At 40.9% G+C, this 12578-nt stretch overlaps 1 long non-coding RNA gene across 3 annotated transcripts in view; it reads left to right on the top strand.

Moving 5' to 3' along the window:
- The window catches only part of LOC125120214 (uncharacterized), a 116880-nt gene that overhangs the window by 30142 nt on the left and 74160 nt on the right, over window positions 1-12578 (top strand). The window contains exon 4 of one of the 3 annotated variants that reach the window (XR_007133277.1): window positions 8775-11084. The exons of the other annotated variants lie outside the window; for them this stretch is intronic. This is a non-coding gene — a long non-coding RNA (uncharacterized LOC125120214). Of the gene's footprint in view, window positions 1-8774; window positions 11085-12578 lie in introns of those variants that run through there. 3 annotated transcript variants of the gene reach the window in all.

Genomic DNA, 12578 nt, shown 5'->3' with positions numbered 1-12578 from the left:
CGTCTACACATTACTTCCCAACTCCAGGCTCTGTAATGTCACATGGGTGGCTTGAAATCAGACATGTGATATCTAATATACAGCACAAATGAACCTTTCCACAGAAAAGAAAATCATGGACTTGGAGAGTAGACTTGTGGTTGCCTGGGGGGAGGGGGAGGGAGTGGGAGGGATTGGGAGTTTGAGGTTAACAGATGCAAACTATTGCTCTTGGAATGGATTAACAATGAGATCCTGGAGTTCCCTCTGGCTCAGTGGTTAACGAATCCGACTAGGAACCATGAGGTTGCGGGTTCGATTCCTGGCCTCGCTCATTGGGTTAAGGATCCCGCGTTGCCATGAGCTGTGGTGTAGACGCAGCTCGGATCCTGTGTTGCTGTGGCCCTGGTGTAGGCTTGGCAGCTGCAGCTCCAATTAGACCCCTAGCCTGGGAACTTCCATGTGCCATGGGTGCGGCCCTAGAAAAGGCAAAAAGACAAAAAAAAAATGAGATCCTGCTGTGTAGCACTGAGAACTCTGTTAGATACTTAAAATGCAGCAGAACAGTGATGTATACATGTATGTGTAACTGGGTCCCCATGCTGTACAGTGGGAAAAAAAAAGTGTGTTGGGGAAAATAAAAATAAAAAAAGAAATCAGACATGTGGGAGTATCCACAGGAATCAGCAAGCATGTCAACCAGGACTTTTTTGTTTATTTATTTTTTAAATCCGGAAAGCCAGGTTGCCAGCATACCACTTTAGTTTCAGCCAATTTGGAGGTGACCATGAAGGCTCATTACATTCTGCTAAGGCACTGATCAAGTCCAGAATCCGAAATGTGGTTCTGCATGGTCTGGCCCTTGCCTACTTCATAAGCTTTGTCTTATGGCATCCTTTTATTTGCTCCCGCCTTCACAGACCCACAGATATGCTTTCATTCCTTTGCAGACTCCTTGCTCCTCTCTACACTCGGACTCTCTATGATTTTCTCTGTGCTCCAGGCCACCTGCTCCTAGTTAACATTTACAAGTCCTTAAGCTCAGAGCTGGATTTCCACATTCCCTGACTCCGGAGTCTAGCTCAGATTCCAGAGTTAAAAGCTTTCCTTGCACTCTAAAACCTTAGCTTTGTGAAACAAATTGCAGTTTGTAACTCTCTATCTACGATTGTTTGATTCCAGGCCACCTTCTTCACTGGGCAGTGACTCCTGTAGGAGTGGAGCTGTGTCTATTTTTCCTCCATGTGATTTCTATACTAATGAGTAGGCACAGAGTCTTTTAAACACATATATTTAGAAAGTAATCCAAAGATTCAGAAAAGTTGTAGAGAATAATGTAATAAACACCTGGGTACTTATCAACCAGCTCTAACAAATCTCAACATTTTGCCAGAATTGTTTCACATTTTTTAAAAGAACAAAAACAGTGGTATTCTAATTAAAGCCTTTACAAATTCCTCTCAATCTCATAGGTCTCCTTTCCTCTCTAAAGAAAATTCTTATCATGAAGATGGTATGTATCCTTTCTCTTTAAGAACAAGCCATAATTTGCATGGAAAGGCCCATCTACATGCATATTTAGACAAGATAGTACTCATCTTTGCTGTCATATAGGGTGGCTGGAAATGAGCCAAAGACCCTTACGAATGAGGATTTATGAATGGCATGGTCCTTCGAAGAACGGATATTCTATTTGGTTCAGGAGTTTCCAGGAGGTAGTATGAGTCAATCATTTTATACTGTCTTTTTAAAACTCTTGTAATCTGTTTAAAGTTGTCTAAGTTCTGACCTTAGCTTGATTTTTAGACGCTTTAAGCTTCTTAAAGAGGCAGTGGTGAGTAATGAAGAGGGTGGGCCACTGGGGTGAAGTCTTTCTGGACCCTTGGCCAGAGCAGTGTGATCCCTGAGCCGCATGAGCCTCCCTAGGAACTGACTAGAAACATTCCCCGCTCCCCACCCCAGACCCGCTGTATCAGAACCTCAAGGGTCGGGGCAGAGTCAGCGATCTTTGTTAAGCCCTCCAGGTGATTCTGGTACACACCGATCTAGGGCAAGGAATTTAAGCCTTCTAAAGCTCACTTGACTTACCTTTATTTTTACAATAGAAAGAATAACAATAATATTTATGACACAGGACCTTTGTGAGGATTAAATATTAGTTAACACTTTTTGAGCACTTCTTCCAGTGTCAGGCCCTATTCTTAGCACTTACGGTATTTTATCTCATTTAATCCTTAAATTAACTTTGTCAAATAAAAAGAGATTAGAAAAGTACCTGGCACCTAACAACACTCAGCAGTTGTTAGTATCATCTTATTATTGCTACCTTTTTAAGTTGTATATATTAAATGAGATGATGTAAGTGCTTAGCCACAACCTCTGATACCTAACAAGTGTGCTTAATGAGTATTAGCTATTTGCATATGAAAGTATTTGTCTAATGAGTAAACAGTATGGGACATGGGATCTGGTCTAAAAAGATAATTGACAGGGTATCTCCCATGGGAATAAGGGCTGTTTTAGAAAGAGCTTTGTAGATTCCATTTCAGGATTTCTTTTTCTGATTGTTGTTAAGTCAAGGAAACCAAAAAGAGCTCTTTGAATGAATTAGGAGGGCTAGGAGGTAATTAACTGCTCTCTAATTTAGCTGGTAATAGTTGCCCTCTCTTGGAGAGATCAAAAGCCAGAGAATCATTGGCTGTGAGAATAGTTGAAGACAGGCTGCTCTCAGTGTTGACAGCCTTGAAGTTTTGACCCTGCAAAGTAGCTCAGAGAGAAAGTTAGCTCTGCCTGCCAGGGTTCAAGAAAAAGGGGGAGGCTCAGGTAGATGGAGGACAGTTAAGGGTTTGTCAGAAAAGGGTTAACTTGTAATTGGGCATTTACATTTGTTTTAAAATCTTGCTCTGAAGTGTGTCTTCTAGAATTAAAAAGTCCCTAGTACTAGCTTTGCAGTTTTACATAAGGAATTCTCAGCTATTGGAAAAGAACTAGTGCATAGGAAAATGTGCTCTTCCCTGTCTGCTGCGAGTGGGAAACCAGGCAATGGAAGCTTTTCCTGTTTGTACTCTTCCCCACCTCAACTGACTGCTCCTTCACCTGTGCCCAAAACATCATTGGCTTCTCCTCTCATGGCACCTGGGACACATGGCAGTGCTTGTCTTCTTGGTCTAGATCAGTACCATCCAGCAGTGCCAGCTACATTGTGATTTTAGGTTTTCTTAAGTACAGTACACCTTTGACCATCAGGGGGTTAATCTGTGTATAACATAGTCAGCTCTCCCTTTCCAAGGTTCCTTGGCATCTGTGGATTCAGCCAACCACAGACCATTCAGTACTGTTATACTTACTACTGAAAAATTTCCATATGCATCTGTGCAGTTCAAACCTGTGCTGTTCATGAGTCAACTGTAGACACTTAAAAAAAAGTAAAAAGGTGCTGCCTTAGAGAGCTTAAATACTATGAACAATTATATGCCAACAAATTTGACAACTTAAAAGAAATGAACAACTTTCTAGAGACTCACAGCCCACCAAAACTGAACCAAGAAGAAATAGATCAACTGAACAGACCAGTCGCTAGAAATGAAATTGAATATGTAATAAAAACACTCCCTACAAATAAAAGTCCAGGACCAGATGGCTTCACAGGCAAATTCTACCAAACATACAAAGAGGAACTTATACCCATCCGCCTTAAACTTTTCCAAAAAGTTGAAGAAGAAAGATAAGAAGGAACACTCCCAAAGACATTCTATGATGCCACCATCACCCTAATACCAAAACCAGACAAAGATACTACCAAAAAAGAAAATTAATGGCCAATACGTTTGATGAATATAGACGCAAAAATTCTCAACAAAATTTTAGCCAACCAAATCCAACAACATATAAAAAAGATCATTCACTATGACCAAGTGGGATTCATCCCAGGTTCACACAGATGGTTCAACATATGCAAATCAATCAACATCATATGCCACATTAACAAAAGTCAACCATATGATCATCTCAATAGATGCAGAAAAAGCATTTGACAAAGTCTAACATCCATTCATGATCAAAACTTACCAAAGGAGGTATAGAGGGAACATACCTTAACATAATAAAAGCCATTTATGACAGACCCACAGCAGATACAATACTCACTGGGGAAAAGCTGAAAGCCTTCCCACTAAAATCTGGAACAAGACAAGGAATCCCACTCTCACCACTTTTATTCAACATAGTGTTGGAAGTACTAGCCACAGCAATTGGACAAACACAAAAATAAAAGGCATCCACATTGGAGGAGAAGAGGTAAAATTGTCACTGTCTGCAGATTACATGATATTATATATAGAAAACTGTAAGGAATTAACTCCCAAACTACTCCAACTGATCAATGAATTCAGCAAAGTAGCAGGATACAAGATTAACATTCAGAAATCAGTCATATTTCTATATACTAACAATGAAATATTAGAAAAGGAATACAAAAATACAATACCTTTTAAAATTGCACCCCAAAAAATCAAATACCTGGGAAAAAACCTGACCAAGGAGGTGAAAGACATATGCTGAGGAACTATAAAACATTAATCAAGGAAATTAAAGAGGATTCAAATAAATGGAAAGATATTCCATGCTCCTGGGTTGGAAAGATTAATACTGTAAAAATGGCCATGCTACCCAAAGTAATCTACAGATTCAGTGCAATCCCTACCAAGTTACCCATGACATTTTTCACAGAACTAAAACAATCCCCAAATTTATATGGAACCACAAAAAAACTAGAATTGCCAAAGCAATCCCAAGGAACGAAAACTAAGCAGGAGTCATAATTCTCCCAGACTTTAGGCAATATTACAAAGTCACAGTAATCAAGACAGTGTAGTACTGGTACCAAAACAGACATACAGACCAATGGAAAAGAATAGCGAACCCAGACATAAACCCAGACACCTATGTTCAATTAATCTTCAACAAAGGAAGATCACAAAAATATAGAATGGAAAAAAATATAAATACATATTTTTATAAGAATGTAAAATGGGAGGAGTTCCCTTCATGGCTCAGTGGTTAACGAATCCGACTAGGAACCATGAGGTTGTGGGTTCGATCCCTGGCCTCATTCAGTGGGTTAAGGATCTGGCGTTGCTGTGAGCTGTGGTGTAGGTCACAGATGCAGCTTAGATCCTGCATTGCTGTGGCTCTGGCATAGGCTGGCAGCTACAGTTCCGATTAGACCCCTAGCCTGGGAACCTCCATATGCTATGAATGAGGCCCTAGAAAAAGACAAAAAAAAAAAAAGAATATAAAATTGGAAAAAGACAGTCTTTTCAGCAAATGATGCTGGGATAACTGGACAGCCGCATGTACATCAGTGAAACTAGAACACGCCCTCACACCATGCACAAAAATAAACTCAAAATGGCTTGAAGACTTAAATGTAAGACAAGACACCATCAAACTCCTGGAAGAGAACATAGGCAAAACATTCTCTGACACTAACCTTACAAATGGTTTCTCAGGTCAGTCTCCCAAAGCAACAAAAGTAAAAGCAAAAGTAAACCAATGGGACCTAATCAAACTGACAAGCTTTTGCACAGCAAAATAAACCAAAAAGAAAACAAAAGGACAACTTACAGAATGGGAGAAAATAGTTTCAAATGATGCAACGGACAAGGGCTTAATCTCTAAAATATACAAACAACTTCTACAACTCAATAGCAAAAAAGCCAACAACCCAATGGAAAAGTGGGCAAAGGACCTGAATAGACATTTCTCCCAAGAAGATGTACAGATGGCCAATAAGCACATGAAAAAATTCTCAACATCACTGATTATTAGAGAAATGCAAATCAAAATTGCTATGAGGTACCACCTCACACCAGACTGGCCATCATTAATAAGTCCACAAATAACAAATGCTGGAGGGGGTGTGGAGAAAAGGGAACCCTCCTGCATTGTTGGTGGGAACGTAAATTGATACAATCACTATGGAAAACAGTATGGAGGTACCTTAGAAACTATGCATAGAACTATCATATGACCCAGCAATCCCACTCTTGGGCGTATATCTGGACAAGCTTTCCTTGAAAAAGACACATCCACCTGCATGTTCATTGCAGCACTATTTACAATAACCAAGACATAGAAACAACCTAAATGTCCATTGACAGATGAATGGAGTAAAAAGATGTGGTATATGTACACAATGGAATACTACTCAGCCATAAAAAATGCCATTTGCAGCAACATGGATGGAACTAGAGACTCTCATACTAAGTGAAGTCAGAAAGAGAAAGAAAAATACCATATGATCTCATTTATATCTGGAATCTAATATATGCACAAATGAACCTTTCCACAGAAAAGAAAATCATGGACTTGGAGAATAGACTTGTGGTTGCCAAGGGGGAGGGGGAGGGAGTGGGATGGACTGGGAATCTGGGGTTAATAGATGCAAACTATTGCCTCTGGAACAGATAAGCAATGAGATCCTGCTGTATAGCACTGGGAACTATGTCCAGTCACTTGTGATGGAGTATCATAGTGTGAGAAAAAGAACGTATATATGTATGTGTGACTGGGTCACCTTGCTGTACAGTAGAAAATTGACAGAACACTGTAAACCAGCTATGATGGAAAAAGTAAAAATTTTTAAAAAAGTAAAAAGGAACAGGTAGAATTAGTTTTGATAGTATGTTTTATTGAAACCAATGCATGTTGAATATTATCATTTTGTATGTAATACGTAAATATTAATGAGATATTTTACAAGTTTTTTAGGGGAGTACTAATTCTTTGAAATCCTGTGTTCATGCTGCACTTATGGCATACCACAATTTGGATTAGCCACGTTTTGAATGTTCCATATCTACATGCAGTGAGGGGCTTCTGTGTTGAATGGTACAGACCTAGAGGATGAGCAACTGGAAGGCAGCATCTAATCTATCTTTGTACCTGCAGTGCTTTGTGCAGTGCCTGAAACATAAATGCTCTTCATAAGTGAATGTGCCAGGCAGAATCCCAAGATCTCCTCCAATGATCCTTGCCTTTGTATAACCCCTTCCTCTTTGAGTATGGGTGGAACATATGAATAAGATGAGACTTCAGTCTGTTGATTCTTTTTTTTTTTTTTTTTGTATTTTTTCTATTTCTTTGGGCCGCTCCCGCGGCATATGGAGGTTCCCAGGCTAGGGGTCCAATCGGAGCTGTAGCCACTGGCCTACGCCAGAGCCACAGCAATGCAGGATCCGAGCCGCGTCTGCAACCTACACCACAGCTCACGGCAATGCCGGATTGTTAACCCACTGAGCAAGGGCAGGGACCGAACCCGCAACCTCATGGTTCCTAGTCGGATTCGTTAACCACTGCGCCACGACGGGAACTCCAGTCTGTTGATTCTGATATGTTAAATGGCAAAAGGGAAATTCTCTTTGGGTGGGCCTGCTCTATTCAGGTAAGGCCTTTAAGAGTATAGAGATTTCTCTGACTGGTAGCAAAGGAAGATTTCAGAGAGAAACATTCCTGCTGGCCTGGAAGAAAGCATATAGCTATGCAAGGCACTGCCAATGGAAAGGGGTAGGCTCAGGGAGCTGAGACAGATTCCCAGCTAACAAACTAGCAAGAAAACAGGGACCTCAGTCCTACAGCCACAAAGAACTACCTTCAGCCAACAACTAGTGAGCTTGTAAGACGTCTCTGCACCCTAGATGAGAACTGTAGCTGAAATTTGGACTTCAGCCTTGCGAGACCCTAAGCAGAGAACCACCCCCACCCCTCTCCCTGTTGCAGTGCCCTGATGTCAGCCATACAGAACTGTGAGCTAAGACCTGGGTGGTGTTTCCAGCCAGCTAATAAGTGTGTTGTAACTTCCTACACAGCAATAGAAAACAAATAAAAAAACAGTAAATAAAAGTCATAATTCAGCAATCATCATCCAGTCAGGGACAATGTGTCTAAACTTTAGGCGTAGTCCCTAAGAGGAAATAGTGACTTCTGAACATTAGATCTGAAAATCAAACCAGTATCATGATGGCAACATATTAGTATCTGAACTGTGCCAGGGCATTGGCAATGTGGGCTCTTTGTGTTACTCTGTTTCTCAATTCCATGCCATTTGCATCAGAGGGAAGGGATAAGTCAGGCAAAAAAACAAAAAACAAAAATAAAATCAGAACCCCTGGAAATAAGTTTGATATACTCATCATGTGAAGGAGTAATTTTTTTGTTGTTCTTTTTAGGGCTCCACCTGTGGCATATGGAGTTTCCCAGGCTAGGGGCTGAATCAGGAGCTACAGCCGCCAGCCTACACCACAGCCACAGCAATGGGGGATCTGAGCTACATCTGTGACCTACATCACAGTTCACAGCAATACCAGATCCCCAACCCACTGAGCGAGGCCAGGGATCAAATCTACATCCTCATGCATCCAAGTCTGGTTCCTAACCGATCAGCCATGACGGGAACTCCTAAAGGAGTAATTATTGATCAAGCAGGGACAAATATGAAAAAGAATGATAGTAATAAGCATAGCTCACAATAATTGGGTTTGTACTCTGTGCCAGTCATGTCACCTGTATCTTCACCACAGCCCTGGAAGGGAGAAGCTAACTTGACTTTACAAATGTGGAAACTAAGCATAGAGGTGGAGGAGATTTAGCTGCATCATCAGGCAACAAAGGGGATTAGAAAGGGAAAGGAAGAGGAGGAGTTCTTGGATGAAGCACCCTTCAGAACAGATGAGCCTGATTCCCAGACACAGCTCTTTCTCTGAGATGACAGAGTTTTATTTCCTCTCTGTTAACAGACTTTTTATGCCCCCTTCTTCTCACAAGATGCATTTCCCGGATGGTCCTCGATCTCTGAAGTCAGTCTTTCTCCTTTGGGGTGTCACTGAACCCTGTGACTCCCAAAGTGTCTCATCCTGACCCTGAAAGGCACGTCTCGAACCCTGCTGTTCTGAGCTCCAGCCCTCCAGCAATGTCCCTGGATGCCTCACTGACCTCTCAAGTTCAGCTTCTTCAGAGCAGCATTCATCGTCATGCCCTGAAAGCTACCTCTCCTCTAACCCTGCCAGTGATTCCAAAATTATTGGCAGACCACAAGCTCCAGACCCCAAAGACTGTTCAACTCTGTCATCTCCATCCCTTTGGCCATCAGCTGCTAAAAGTCTTTCCAGAACGCTTCCTCAGACGTTCCTTCTACATTCTTCAACCTCCTGGACCCTGTAGCCCCTGATCCCTTCCCTTCCTTCCTTCCCCAGCTTTGAGTCCATGCTGCACCAACTCAGGGACTCTTACTCGAGCCCACATCCCCTTCCTTCTGTATTTCTCATCATTGCTGTTTTGACATAACATGAACCCAGCCATCTTCTTTGCTTCAACTGGGAGGCTGAGCAGAACTGAAGAAACTGCACGGAGGGAAGATAAAAGGAAAATAGAATCCTCAGTTCAGTTTCCACTGAGGCCCCAAGATCAAGGATGCCAAATACGATTGCATTCCAAAGCAAATAACGTGTCCCACCTTTCCGTGACTTGTGAAGAAAGTCAGGTTTCCTGAGTTTTATCTTTCACTTACCTTGAGCTGTGAATTCTTCCAGGCTGGCACTCCCTCCTTCCCTCCACCTTAGCCATGTAGGAGCTTCACAGGCATCTTTGACAGGTATCTTTTGAAGCCTGTGGGACCCAGACAGGCATTAGATTTATGCCTAGAGGAGAAAGTCTAATGAGAGGCTGACTGAAGTGAGCTGTGTCTGTAGAGCAGAGGGCTACATTTAGGGAATAGCCACATTCTGGCCTATTCTAGTCCAGAGGTGAATTTTCTCGGGGATCAACTGTGAAACCCACGGAAGGAATGTGAGTTTGAGCTGTTTCCAAAGGAATTCTGACCTGAAGGACTTCCTGCGATCAGTGAGGTGTCCTCGGCAGAAAGGGGTTGTAAGTTCCAGAGAGGACTGTAGGTGGCTGGATGGAGGTGAGGCATTGCCTGAGATGAAGGAATTCCAACTGGAAGGGCCCAGCTCGGGGGAATCCAAAGAGGCCACAGATGCTCAAATGAGAGAACAAATGCCAAAACATGAGCCAGACCCAGAGGGAAGCTCCACCAACTTCTGTTTGTGTCAGTCAAACAAGGCCTTCCTTTCCCTTGCCTTTCTTCAGTCTCTGCTGTGTCCTGGAAGACCCAGTGGAAATGGAGAGGGGTGGAGGAAACTAACACGAATGGGGAAAATAGAGACGAAACCTCCTTTCCCACAGCAGGCCCTTCGTTTGATAGCATATCTAAGCTTGCCGGGAAGTTTTCTTACAGTAGTTCTGGGCATATTTATAAACTAAGGCTGTGAGTTGGGGATGAAAGGACCAGAGGACATTTTGCTATTTGAGATGATCAGAGAGCTAGAAGACTTTTCTGGTATTTCACTCAAAGGGTAGGGAAATGCTGACCCCAAAGAGAGTATTCAAATGGGCAGTTGCACATGAAGAATAAAATTGTTTTCTCTTTGCACCCTAGGAACCCATCTTACTCAATGAGATTATTCAACTCTATCTCTGAAATAATCTTAATCCACAGCTAGGTCTCAGCCTTCAAGCCATGGCTATACATTTTTTTTTTTTTCTGGTGGGTGTGTTCTCCTCTTCTCTACAAAGTTACTTTAGGACTTTCTGCCTTCCTTGATCCCTGAACTTCATGCTGGCCCCTTACTCTTAGATGATCTTGCCTTGGTCTTTGCAGAAAGAGTCGAATTCATCAGAAGAAAGGAAACTCTTCAACATTTCTTCATCACCAAGTGGAGCTTAGAACCACACTCAAGAGTATTAATTTTTAATTCACACATGATATTGTAAGTATGTAAGGGATGGTTCCACTATTTGACTACAGGTTATTCTCTTAGGCAGGTAGAATTTTCCCCCCATAATCTTATTTTCAGTATTGGTTTGCTTATCATCTTGTTTTCATATATTGTAAAAATAAACTTTTAGCTCAATTTGAAATTTGGAAACTTTCTGTTGGTACTAAAATTTAGGAGACAATCTAAAGTCAAGACTTAATTTATATGCATTGCATTCTATGAAATATGTCCACAAGATTACCATTAGTATGGTAAATATTTTACAATATTTGAAATAGGGCATTTCACGCCTTTGCCACTACCCTTAGAGAGCTTTTCTAGTCTCAATTCTCTTATCCCTTCTAATTACAATTTCATTTTAAAAGCAGTCGGGAGCATATATACTCTGAGCATTTAAATATGTTACATTTAATGTATCTAATGAGTTTTAAATTCCAATATAACTAACAAAAATAATGAAAAACTGAGTTGCTAATGGAAGCATGCTTCTCTATACAAGTCATTTACATTATCTAAAGGAATTCTAAGTTCATTATAGAAAATTTGAAAATTATAGGAAAGTATAAAGAATAAAATAAAAATCAGCCATAATCACACACTACTTCCATACTCATTCTTGAGTTCTTCCAGCCTTTTCTATTTTTCAAACTGGGTATAATAATGCACACACATTTAGGAACCCTGCTGTTTTCCCACTGAACATTCTGTTGAGGCCATCTTTTTCCCTGTGCTATTTAAAACCTGAACAATTGTGTTTTGGTGACAAAATTATATTCCTTCATATTACAGCCTCTTATAATTTTTTGTATTATAATGCATATTCTACATAATATAATAATATATAATCTGGTCCTGTTGTAATTTATTTAACAATTCCCAAGTTGCTTATTTCTAGAAATAGACAAATCTAGTATATATTTGGCTTCTGGTATGTATTCAGTTTTGATATTTTCACCCCAGCATCAACAACCTTAACTTAAAGTTTGCCACATTGCCAACTTCATAGTCTGTAAACAGGTGCAGTCCTTTTTTAAATTCAGCAAAAGTTAACAGGTCATCAAACTCTGTAGGTTTCTGAAATTGCAATCTCTGAGTCTCTCTTCCCTCTTTCCTTTCCTTCCTAATCCCTTATTAGCCAGCTTTCCCCTTTATTGAATTTTTTTTACTCCTTCATCTGTCTTTCTTCAACGTGAGGTTTGTTTTATTGACTTTTTCCTTCTAAATGCTCATTGTAGAAAAAATTAAGATATTACACATAAGGCTTATAGGCCTTGCATTTGCCTACATATCATGCATCTACCTGCATATCAAGGGTGGGACCATCTAAGGAGAGATTCATATATACAAAGTTTATCCCTCTGATGAATCAGAATGTTGATGTTTAAATTTACCCAAGTGGGGAGTTCCCATTGTGGCTCAGTGGGAACAAATCTGACTAGCATCCATGAGGACGCAGGTTTGATCCCTGGCCTCACTCAGCAGGTTAAGGATCTGGTGTTGCCATGAGCTGTGGTATAGGTCGCAGATGCGGCTTGGATCTGACACTGCTCTGGCTGTGGCGTAGGCCAGCAGCTACAGCTCTGATTGGACCCCTAGCCTGGGAACCTCCATATGCCATAGGTGCGGCCCTAAAAAAAGACAATAAATAAATAAATAAATAAAATGGCTGTTTGAATTAAAGTGAGATTTGAATCCATTTCAGTAAAAGAAATTGCTTAAAATTAATTAATGAATTAATCCAAACGAGCAGTGGAATTGTCATGT

Source organism: Phacochoerus africanus, chromosome 2 (assembly GCF_016906955.1).
Source record: "Phacochoerus africanus isolate WHEZ1 chromosome 2, ROS_Pafr_v1, whole genome shotgun sequence".
NCBI lineage: Eukaryota > Metazoa > Chordata > Mammalia > Artiodactyla > Suidae > Phacochoerus > Phacochoerus africanus.
The sequence above is the reverse complement of the archived record's forward strand: the minus strand, read 5'-3'. Positions and strand labels throughout refer to the sequence as shown.